The sequence below is a fragment of the Ranitomeya imitator genome, chromosome 10 (assembly GCF_032444005.1).
Source record: "Ranitomeya imitator isolate aRanImi1 chromosome 10, aRanImi1.pri, whole genome shotgun sequence".
NCBI classification, from domain to species: Eukaryota; Metazoa; Chordata; class Amphibia; order Anura; family Dendrobatidae; genus Ranitomeya; species Ranitomeya imitator.
In genome coordinates this window covers 6,988,861-7,001,212 of record NC_091291.1, presented here as the reverse complement: position 1 = coordinate 7,001,212, position 12,352 = coordinate 6,988,861, and the positions used below count along the sequence as shown (strand labels likewise).

Sequence of the window (12,352 nt, the reverse complement as noted above, 5' to 3'; positions counted from 1 at the left end):
GTGTTGTAGATTAATGAACCACCTCCAAGTGACGCTGGTGTCTACCTAGGTAAATAATACCGCCAGTAGTGCTGGTGTCATTCCTCCCCGTGAACGGCGGCGTTGTTCAGTAAGTGGCCTCCAATCTATACATCTGCTCAGGTCGCTGGGTGCTCAACCTCCTTCATCTCACACTGTCTGCTCCAGAATCATTAACCTTTGGGTCAATCCTGCCTGGTGTCAGCCACCCAGGAACCTCCATGATGGGTGAACGTCGCATCCACTGTTCACTACTGCAATTATGCGCCATGCCCGTGGCCCCGTGCTCATGATATACACCCAGCTGCTGCAGAACCTCATCAGGAGGAAAAAAAAAGAAAAGGAAGCACTGAACACGTTATCAACTAAAGCTCGATTTCTTTTTCTCCAAGAGCTTCTGCAGTAGCTGAGATAGATGTCACACATTATATGCCCTTACGGTGTCTTTTATAAGAATCCCTGGCATTGCCAGACCTCATATATACGACCCAATATACCGCATTTCATACAACGTTAAGGGCATTCTGGGCGCTTGTTCTGTGACATCTGGAGAGACCACCATTCTCTTCCTGGTAAAGATATCGGCCACTAAGGGGGAGACCTGTATGTAGATGAACCCCTACTAGTGTCAGGGAATGGTGGGAGTTGTAGTATCCAAGCAGCTGCTGTTTGGAAGGTTGATGCCCCCCTTGTTATCTGCTAACTCTATGGAGGATTTCTAGGACTGGATACGACTGTGACAAACCCTCAGCTATGAGCAGTGTTAGGATTCTGCCCTGATTTAAGCAAGAAGATTTCAATTCACCAACAGCAAGCAGAGATCCTGACATTAGAGAGAAACGAAAGCTCAGCGTCTAGGAGGAAACTGCAGACCTCTGATACTTCTTTTTTTTTCTTCCTTCCTCTCTTTTTCTTTTTTTTCTCCCTTGCTATCTGTATTTTTTTTCTTTCCCTTATTTTTCTCTTTTTCTAATTTCCTTCCTTTATTATTTTTTTCTTGCTCTCTTCCTACAATTTTCTCTCTTCCCTTTCATTCTTTTTCTTTCTTCCTTCATCTTTCTATTTTTTCCTGCTTTCTATCTATAATTTTCTTTATCCTTTTAATTTTCTTTTTTACTTTTTCTTTTTTCCTTCCAATTTTCTTTTCCTTTCTTTCTACAATTTTCTCTCTTCCCTCTTTTTCTTTTGTTTTTTCTTCCACTCACTTTCTATTTTTTTCTTTCTTTTGCTTGTTTTTCTTTCCTTCCCTCCTATTTATTTGCTTTCTTTCCACAATTTTCTTTCTTCCCTTCCTTTTTCTTTCGTTCTCCTTTTTCTCCCTTCCTCTCTTTCTATATTTATTTTTTTCTTGCCTTCTTTCTATGTATACTTTTCTTCCCTCCCTCTGTGTCTCTGTCTCCCTCTCATTTTGTTTTCTTCCATCTTTCCTTCCTTCCCTCTTTCTGTCTCTTTTTCTTCTTTTCTTTCTTTCTTCCCATCCTTTTTCTTTTGTTCTCCTTTTTCTTCCTTCCTCTCTTTCTATATTTTTTTTCTCGCCTTCTTTTTATGTATACTTTTCTTCTCTCTCTCTCTCTCTCTCTCCCTCTGTTTGTCTCCCTCTCTCATTTTCTTTTCTTCCTTCTTTCTGTCTATCTTTTTCTTCTTTTCTTTCTTTCTTCCCTTCCGTTTTCTTTCGTTCTCTTTTTTCTTCCTTCCTCTCTTTCTATATTTTTTTTCTCGCCTTCTTTCTATAATTTTCATTTTTTCCCATTTTCCTTCCTTCTGTCTTTCCTCCCTTCACTCTTTCTGTCTTTATCTTTTTCTTCTTTTCTTTTCTTTCTTCCGTGTTTATTGCGTGTTGCTCCACCCTGTACATTTGCTGGCGTTTCCATGTGGCGGTGCAGAGCGCAGGTAATTATGAGCGAATGACGCAGCGGGGACCTGAGTACGAGCGTCAGCACGCCTGCAACAAATGTCAGTAATCAAGGAAATGGCTGCAAATCGTTCTGTCACCGGCTCTCCGAGACGCAGTAACGACTGCGCTGTCAGTGCGGAGATTAGGACCTGAGCGTCTGGCGGCGATAATGTCGGTACACGCAGCTCAGTCCTCATTAATCAATAATCCCATGAAGAGTGCCCCATTAATAATCCCATAAGGTGCCCCATTATGTACCCAGTCCATAGGAATCCTATTAATTCCAGTAGGCTATAGAGTGCCCCTATTAAACCATTAAGCTCTGTTATCTCAGCTCTGCTACATCCATGCGTGCCTCCTGCTCTCCATGTGCCAGTCTTTACTGTAGTTCATGGATCAGGATATGTCCCCCTCAGATGGGGCAGTGCTGGGCACTATGGGGTTCCCCCGGGGCACGGCGGCGGCTCTGGGGGTCCCCAGTTTGTGATCCTGCACCCCAGGAGCGAGCACGGCTGCCGTCCATCCGCCGCTGTCACTCATCAGCGACTCGTTGCCTGATTGTAAGGGATTCGCCTGAGCGGATCCAGCGGGGAGAATAAGCGGTGACGTCGCCGCCTGCGATGCCTGTCGCCCATGGCGAGGAGCCCTGCGGGACGTTATTGATACTGATGGATTCTGCCGCAGGAAAGTAATGGATTCTCATCGTCCTCTTACATCTCTGAAATTTCCCGTTATCTTAAAAAGGGGGGGAAAAAAAACGAAATAAAACCAAATCCGTGTCGCCTTCGTGCTCTGCGCACATTAATGATTTACTCGCCCGCGCTCTCTAAATGTCAGACGCGGGACTCTGGAGGTAGACGCCCGGCTTATGGCTCCGATAATGGCTCACGCTGCAGTCTGACCATTGGGGATCTCTGTAAATCTCATTGTTTAAAGGGGTTTTACATCCAGAACGATAAAAAATCTGCCTTCTGCCAGACACAGCGCCACACCTGTCTACAGGTTGTGTGTGGTATTGCAGCTTCAGAGGCTTGGGGTGAAGGCAGCTGGATTTTACTAATCTGCACAGATCAGAAGTGATGGCCCAGGATCAGCAGGATCTGTTACAATTGTATCCAGGGGAGACTATCCTGTAAGAGCCGACATGATACATTGTAACAAGCGCTTTCTTCTGCTTGGTTATCTCCTAGAGTATTTGAGCTGCTCATCCGACTGTCAGCCATTTTCGAGGATACGCAGAGCTGACTTTGGTCACCCGCCTGCTGGCAGGTTTCCGCCACATGACAGCCCGCACGCTTCCTGTCAGTCCACATCTATGTCGTATGTCAGACATGGCATTTTTAATAAAAAGACGTCGGTAATACGTCCCGAGAAGACGGTCAGCAGCCCACGTCCCTCTGCAGAGTGAGACGACGCTTTCTGATTAATTCACTGATTTTTCCCTATTCATTATCAGAATATTTCAGCGAAAATGCATCAGAGAGATCGGCGGCGAGAGACACGAGACGCTTCCAAAGGCAATTATGTCCAAGTTGTTTTCAAGTCAGTAATTCCCCTGAAGTGTTCTTAGCGGGCGGATCTTCTAGAAAGGATTCATTCCGGCGGGATCACAGGCTCGGGATATAGTAATGATGGCAGCGCCGATGTATCACTATCTCAGGACAATGGTGGGGACCTTCATCTGATGAAACGGGGAATGAAGGAATCGCAAAACTGTGACCCCCAAAAAGGATCTAAAGCTGGAGTGGAGAGCCGGTGGATTCAGCTCATTCATGTACGACCCTGGTGACACGGCACCAAGGAGACCAGAGGCAATTCTTGCCACCGCTATGGATGTGGCCACCGAAGGCCAAAGATTGGGAACCACAATGTCAACAGAGGGACTGCAAGCAAGAAAAGAAGAGGAGGAAGAAAAAAGAGGGGATAGAGAGGAGGGACACAGAGAAAGGGGGATGGAGAAGAGTACAAGATAGGGACAAAGGGAAGGGCAGCACGAGAGAAGAGTGAGAGAGGGAAAGGAGAGGAGCAAGAACACAGAGGAAGAGGTGAGAAAATAAGAGAGGAATAGAGAGAACAAGAAAAGAGAACAAGAAGAGGAATAGAGAGAACAAGAAGAGGAATAGAGATCAAGAAAAGAGAACAAGAAGAGGGATAGAGAGAACAAGAAAAGAGGAATAGAGAACAAGACGAGAGGAATAGAGAGACCAAGAAAAGAGACCAAGAAAAGAGGAATAGAGAGACCAAGAAAAGAGGAATAGAGAGACCAAGAAAAGAGGAATAGAGAGAACAAGAAAAGAGAACAAGAGGAGGAATACAGGGAACAAGAAAAGAGGACAAGAAGAGGAATAGAGAGAACAAGAAAAGAGGAATAGAGAACAAGAAGAGGAATAGAGAGAACTAGAAAAGAGAACAAGAGGAGGAATAGAGAGAACAAGAAAAGAGAACAAGAGGAGGAATAGAGAGAACAAGAAAAGAGAACAAGAGGAGGAATAGAGAGAACAAGAAAAGAGAACAAGAGGAGGAATATAGAGAACAAGAAAAGAGGACAAGAAGAGGAATAGAGAGAACAAGAAAAGAGAACAAGAGGAGGAATAGAGAGAACAAGAAAAGAGGAATAGAGAACAAGAAGAGGAATAGAGAGAACAAGAAAAGAGACGAATAGAGAACAAGACGAGAGGAATAGAGAGAACAAGAAAAGAGAACAATTAAGGAGAGCACAAGAAAAGAGGACAAGAAAAGAGGAATGAAGAACAAGAAACGAGGAAAGGAGCACAAGAAAAGAGGAAAAGAGAACAAGAAAAGAGAAAGGGGAAAGAGCGTAAAGTAAATAAAATTAAATATAAAAGTAAATAAGTACCAATCAACAAAAAAAGAAAAGTGTAAGCAAGCAGATAAGAGGAGAGACATGGGAGAGATGTGAAAAAGAGCATGAGAAGAAAGCAAAAAATGACAGAGAAGGGAGAGATCTATAAAAGGGAAAGATCGAGAGCGAGAAGAGCAAGAAATGAAAGAGGAAGATTAAGAAACTTGGACATAAAAGACAGGAAGAGAAAAGGAAAAAAGCTGAGAATAGAGTGAAAGGATAAAGTAAAGGTGAGAGGTGTAAAGAGACTGAACAGAAGAGATAAGGGTGAGGGAAAATGTGAAGTGGGGAGACGAGGAAGGAGAGAGCAGGGCAGACCGTGCCTGTAGGGGGCGCTGTGCCCAGGTCCGTGTTGCAGGCAGGTGCTGCTGTTTTGTGCTCTGTATTATTTTTGTAATCAGGCTCTTTGTATGTGACGACGTCTCGGGGAGCGCGGCTTATATGGGGGATAAAGGAACGCTGTAGGTGTGCGGCATAGAGCACGACACATTTCGCAGCCTTTAAATCATCTGCTGCAGTTTTCTTGTTTTCCTTTATGAACACCCCCAAATTCTGAGCCAAAAATAGTTTTTCATGGCCCCAGCTGCCATTCACCAACGCTCCTCAGCTGGAGCTGAAATGCTGCACACAACAGAGGAGCCTGCTCATTACTGACACCTCGAGGGCTCAACGGGGCCAGTGTTGGAGGAAGACATTTATCATCTCTGTAGGTTTTTGGGGTGTGGGAGGAAACCGAAAAAAATGGGGAGAACATGTCAACTGCATGATGATGTCCTTGGTCAGATTTGAACCCGGGAGCGCAGAGTTAGTCCCTGAGCATCTGCAGAACTACTTCATGGCCATGGTAATATGTGAGCACTGCATGGTACTATTATATAGGCACTATTGGAAGTTATGTAGGGAACGTATGACAAGTATGTAAGCGGGATGGCAGTCCAATTACAATCACATTAGTTAGACAATGTATGGCAGTATTATGTGAGCATTGTATGGCAGTATTATATGAGCATTGTATGGCAATCTTATATGTGAGCATTGTATGGCAGTATTATATGAGCATTGTATGGCAATCTTATATGTGAGCATTGTATGGCAGTATTATATGAGCATTGTATGGCAATCTTATATGTGAGCATTGTATGGCAGTATTATATGAGCATTGTAAGGCAGTATTATGTGAGCACTGTATTGCCTTATGTGAGCATTGTATGGCAGTATTATGTGAACACTGTATGGCATGTGAAAAGAACACTGGTAAAATACTGGAGGAGGGATGTGTCGCTCAGTATGTTAGCCTCAGTTATATGAAACTGGAAAAATGCTCCAGCATACTAAGTGCTGAGAGAGGTTAATCGGACATATTAAGGGCTGGATGTTTGTGAACAGCTGAAGAGTGGGTAGGAGGATGTTCACTATTTCCCCACCCCAGAGTTTGGTCCGGAAGGTAAATGTAGAGCCCTTGGACTCATTCAGCGTTCTCTGGAGTCCAGAGCTGTGCTGGTGTTAAAGAGAACTGTACAGGTTTTTTTTCCCCTAAGAGGTCTGATCCCCGTAGCCACACACTGTACTGTATGCTATTTTGTTTTTCCTGTTATTCCAGAAGGACCATGTTTATTTACTTTGCACTGGTTTATGCAGTTTGGTTTTAATGAACCAGTTGTTGAAAATTTCAATGGAAAGTGTTCCTGTGACTACCCTTTTCAGCATCTTAGTGAGCCGATCTGCCACAGTTGGTGGAGAATGCGGGCAACTTCCCCAGGAAACGCGTGTGACAGCTGTGGAAAAACTGCATGCCTTGGATAAAGGAGGTTGCAGTATTAAAAGCACACAACATGGAGGAGCTGAACAAGGACCTGGTCCAAGGACAGCAGCAACACATACAGCAACAACAGGAAGCGAATAAACTACTGGAGCAGCAGCAACAGTAGGTGCTTACGTGGCAGATAGAACTCCTCGCCGATGTAGTCCGTGGAAGAGAGAGCATCCCACACCCAAGTCCAGGTGATGACACGTACAGACGGAAGGTGCTAAGACGTGCCAGGAAAAAAGATGACCGCGGGTGGTGATGTCCGGGCAGTTTTAACCGTATTTGAAAGGGTGACAGAGCGGGAGAAGCTGCCGCCGGAGCAGTGGGTGAAGGTGCTGGTCCCCTATCTAACTGGTCCAGCCCCAAAAGGCTTATTAAGCACTGGTCTTACAGCAAGTATGTCTGTCAGAGCACAAAGGTCCACCTCTGGGCGTATTGCGGTGATAAAACCCCCTCACTCCCATATGTTCAGCCAGCTACATCTTGTACAGAAGTGGTTGCAGCGGAGTCCTCCACTCCAGCCCAGATGGTCAAGCCTGTTGTTATGGACCGATTTATCCACTCCCTGCCTAGGTTGGTGCATGCCCTGGGTTGCCCAGGGGGACCCGTGGAATGCAGACCACCTTGTTGGCCTAGTAGAAAGGTACCAGGTGGTCGAGAAGTCCTTAAGGAGATTGGGCTTTGTTGGAATACCCAAAAAGGAGCCTGACTCTCAAAAGAAAGGTTATAGAGCCACAGCTGGGGGTGTGGGGGGTTGAGTCCAAGGTCCCAAGGGGCCACCGATGGGCTGCCAAAGGCTGCTGGCAATAACTTTATTTGTTGGACGTGTCACGATCCTGGGCACATGGCCATCCATTGTCCTATGTCCACCAAACATACTACAGCCTAGGGAGGCGATGTTCGTACTATGCCTACCCCTCCTGCAGTGTGGACTATCAGCCTGGTGAGGGGACACTGGCATGTCCTGTGACAATAAATGGAGTGCTGGTGTCTTTACTCTTGGACTCGGGGAGTCTGGTGACCCTGATAAGCTCCACAGTTCCCCACCAGTTGTTCCCAGGAAAGCTCGTGGGCCTCTGCTGTATTCACGGGGACCTGTTGTGAATTCTGCTCTTGGGCTCCCTCCGGTGGTTATGAGTGGTAGTGCTGCGGTAGTTGGATCGCAGCATTTATCAGGTGTATCCATTTTTTGCAATTTGGGCTGGGCTATTTAAGTCCTGCTTTATCCTTTAGTCAGTGCCAGTTGTCCATTGTTTTTGGAGGATTCACATCCATACCTGGTCTCTCCTGTTCTGCTGTTCATTTCAACAAAGATAAATTCTGGCTTTGTTTTTGCTGTCCACCTGCTGTGGACCATAGTTCTGTGCATTTTCATGTTTTGTCTTGTCCAGATTTTTTGTGGACCTTATAGTTCTGTGCATTTTCATGTTTTGTCTTGTCCAGCTTTGTCTGTGAAGGATTTTTTGAAGCCAAGCGGTATCTCTGGAGATGCAGATGTACCCTCCATGTCTTTAGTCAGATGTGGTGATTTGTATTTTCTGTGGTGGATATTTTCTAGTGTTTTAATACTGACCGCATAGTACTCTGTCCTATTCTTTCTTTTTAGCTAGTATGGCCTCCTATGCGAAATCCTGATTTCATGTCTGCGTATGTTATTTCCCTCTCCTCTCACAGTCAATATTTGTGGGGGGCTGTCTATCCTTTGGGGATTTTCTCTGAGGCAAGATAGTTTTCCCGTTTCTGTCTTTAGGGGTAGTTAGAGCTTAGGCTGTGTCGAGGGGTCTAGGGAGAGTTAGGTACCCCCCACGGCTACTTCTAGTTGCGCTGCTAAGTTCAGGGTTTGCGGTCAGTACAGGGACCACCTTCTCCAGAGTACGTCTCATGCTGCTCCTAGGCCACCAGATCATAACAGGGACCCCAAAGCCTACCCTGTCGCTACAGTAACCATAAAAACTAACTGGCACTGAGTCTCTTGAGGTCGGGGTAGTTAGAGACCTGCTACACCCAGTAATAATAAGGCAGTGTTCTATGGCGAAAAGGTGGGGCGCCAAGTTACTCAGATAAGAACCGGTTCGACCATAATCAGTCCCCATCGCAGTCGGAGGCAGATGAGTTGCACCTTTGTCCTTGCTGGCGACGAGGACCAGCCGGTGACCAATGAGGCCGACATTCCTGAGTTTGTTGTTTTTGGGGCTGTTCAAATAAAGGACTTTACATTGAAAGGGGCATTTGATAATGTTACTGTTCTAAATGGGGTTGCTCAAGAGCCAGGTTTCCATACTTTGTGGTAAATGAGGACTTGCTCTACCGGGCTACCAAACTGAAGGGGAGGTAATAGGGTAACTGTTAGTACCGGCGCCCTATAGGCGTAGGGTGTCGGATCTGAACCATTCTCATGTATTGGGTGGGCATCTGGGTGTAGACAAAACCCAAGAGTGGGTCCTTCAGAGGTTCTACTGGCCTGGATGTCACCGAGAGACTAACGATTGCTGGTCCTATCCCACCTGCCAGCTAAGTGCTCCCGTATCCCACTTCCCCAGTCCCCTAGAGCCATTAGCCATTATATAGGTCCCATTTGGCCGAATTACCATGGATCTTGTCGGACCCCTAGTTAAGTCCACCAGAGGGCACCAATACATCCTGGTGCAACCTTGTACCTGGAGCGGGTACCACTGAGAAACTACTCTGCCCGAGAGCTTCTTTTTCCCCGGATTGACCAAGGAACTCCTTTCATGTCTGGAGTGATGAGGGAGTCATGTAAGGCTCTCCAGGACATCGGCGTACCCTCCGCTCACGGTTGGACCTCTTTTACGCTTTTTTGACCAGCTTCGTCCCCTGTGTTATCTATGTGTGTTAGTACATACGCGCCTAATGGTTTCTATGCAGTTTTCATTCTAGGATGCATGTGTCTGTTAATGGCCGCAGTGTGAATGTGCACCCACACAGGAGTGCCAACCCTGTTTTTTTTTTTTATGGGGGTTGAGCCTGGAAACATTTATTCATTCTGCACTAAAAAAAATCTGCATTAATTCTGCAGCAAAAATGCATAATAAAATGCAGCAAAAATCCAATAATCAGAGCAGATTGCTTTTTTTATTTTTCGGTATAGCAATAATAAAAGCCGAGTTTTCACACATGGGAACGTGACCGAACACGTGCAGATTGTAGTTAGCAGGGAGAAGACATTGAGGCGGTAATTAATGCTTCATGTGGCGGTAATGAGCGGCTGCACACCTGGGCAGATAATGACAACCTGGCGCCCACAGACCCAGGTACTGTATTAAATGGCGCAGCTTAGAGCCTGAAGTCTCCGGGATTCTTATCATAGTAATCCTGGCTTCTTTATACCTCGAGAGTCATCATCGGCAGAACATAAAGGGGGATAATGTGCAGGTTCGTGCCAGTCAAGAAAGCGAGGAGGCGTTCTGCATCGTGCGCCATGACTTCTACCTTCAGCGGGCCACGATCACGTCTCCGAAATAAGTGCGACAACCTTAACGGGGGGCGGGGATAATGCAGAACCCCCTTGGTCGTACCATTGCCTCAAGTTACCAAATAGCTTTACGCCCACAGCGGTGCATGTACGGAACTAGTCCGGTCAGAAACACAATCGCATGGTACGGCACGTCATCACTTCTGGAAATTGCAAATTCAGTTTTATTAGTAAAATCCCCAAACTTTCTGCTATTTGCAATCAAACAAGTTGCGTTCCGATATTTACATTGCTCTTGTTTTATCAGCTTATTGCAGGTCATAACAGCCAGAGGGGCTCTATTAAGTGCTAACGATGCTGAGACTTCAAAAACACCCCTTGCAAATTAAGTTTAGTAAAATTTACAGATATTTTCCTTACATTGTTCTTGTTTTATTGGTTTACTGCAGGTTATAACAGCTAGAGACGCTCTATTAAGTACTAAAGACGCTGAGACTGTAATAGTCCCCCATTGCACATTCAGTTTAGTAAGTTTTACAAACTTTATGCTGTTTTGCAATAAACCAACAAAACGAGTTGTGATTAAATATTTTGGATGTTCTTCCTTTATTGGTTTGGTGCAGGTTATAACAGCCAGAGTGACTGTACTAAAGACGCCGAGACTGCAGGAGTTGGTAAAGGTGGTCCAAATTCACAACAAACTTTTACTGACTCCTGCAGTCTCTGCATCTATAGTGCTTAGTACAGCCTCACTGGCTGTTATAACCTGCTTCACCTCTGGCTGTTATAACCTACTGCAACCGCGATTCATAGCTAAATGCCAGATTCTCGCCTTGTTCCTGAAGCTGGATATAAAGGGCTCCTCAGACTGTGGGAGTCATTAATACCAGTAACGCTAATGTGGGTGAATAATTTTGACCGTTGCCTTCTTATGTGGCAGAGGGTCTCTCAGGTTCGGGGGCTTTGTCATGGCTGATTTTTCTGCAGCCTCTGTGCCTGCAAACATAACGGCTCCTCTTCATTCCTGCCTGATTGACACTTCAGGGAGTTTTCCAGCCGCAGCTCTCGGGCGGTGGTGACGGATCCAGGAGCCTCAGTCCTGCATGATGGATAGAAAACCAGACAAGATCAGGCAGAGCGCGACGCAAACGGCGGCCACGGGGAATATTATCCATGATCGCTGGGAATTAAAATACGTGAAGTTTTATTTTATTCTGCATTTTATTTTTCCTGACACGGTTAATGGCCGATCATAAAATGCCCACAGGGGCCAAGTGCTGCCGGGCATGGCCGTAACACTGAGGGCAAATGAGAACAAGTCCATAATATAATGAACCCCGCCATAATCGTCAGTAATAATGCTGCATCCGAGGCTCCTGGGCGTGATAGTCTGCAGGGAAAGGATGCGACCGTCTGTGCTGGTGTCGCTGTATCAATGGATGCGACTCCAGCCGCCCTCCGGTCACACAGACAATTACTCCGCAAAGAATAGAAGAATAATCTGTTCCCGGAGATATTGTTCTCAACATCGATCCGTAAATTACCAACATCTCAGCGCTGCACAATCACACAGGACACAAAGGAGCTCATCATAGTCTGCAGAATCCCTCCCCAAACAATGCTCCTTTATATACCGTCTGCAAAAGAGAAAATGTATGCAATAGCCTGCAGGGGGCGGTATTATAGGAGTTGTATTCTTGTTTATAGGGCGCAGTATTATAGTAGTTATATTCTTCTACATAGGAGCAGTATTATAGGAGTTATATTCTTGTATATAGGAGCAGTATTATAGTAGTTATATTCTTGTACATAGGGGCAGTATTATAGTAGTTATATTATTGTACATAGGGGCAGTATTATAGTATTTATATTCTTGTACATAGGAGCAGTATTATAGTAGTTATATTCTTGTACATAGGAGCAGTATTATAGTAGTTATATTCCTGTACATAGGAGCAGTATTATAGTAGTTATATTCTTGTACATAGGAGCAGTATTATAGTAGTTATATTCTTGTACATAGGAGGCAGTATTATAGTAGTTATATTCTTGTACATAGGAGCAGTATTATAGTAGTTATATTCTTGTACATAGGGGCAGTATTATAGTAGTTATATTCTTGTACATAGGAGCAGTATTATAGTAATTATATTCTTGTACATAGGGGCAGTATTATAGTAGTTATATTCTTGTACATAGAGGGCAGTATTATAGTAGTTATATTCTTGTACATAGGAGCAGTATTATAGTAGTTATATTCTTGTACATAGGGGCAGTATTATAGTAGTTATATTCTTGTACATAGAGGGCAGTATTATAGTAGTTATATTCTTGTAC

At 44.9% G+C, this 12,352-nt stretch overlaps 1 protein-coding gene across 2 annotated transcripts in view; it reads left to right on the top strand.

The window, feature by feature from the left end:
• The window catches only part of VWA5B1 (von Willebrand factor A domain containing 5B1), an 84,125-nt gene that overhangs the window by 13,757 nt on the left and 58,016 nt on the right, over positions 1-12,352 (top strand). Inside the window, exon 1 of one of the 2 annotated variants that reach the window (XM_069742141.1) lies at positions 9,760-9,854. The exons of the other annotated variant lie outside the window; for it this stretch is intronic. The gene's annotated coding sequence lies outside the window, so the exon portion shown is untranslated. Of the gene's footprint in view, positions 1-9,759; positions 9,855-12,352 lie in introns of those variants that run through there. 2 annotated transcript variants of the gene reach the window in all.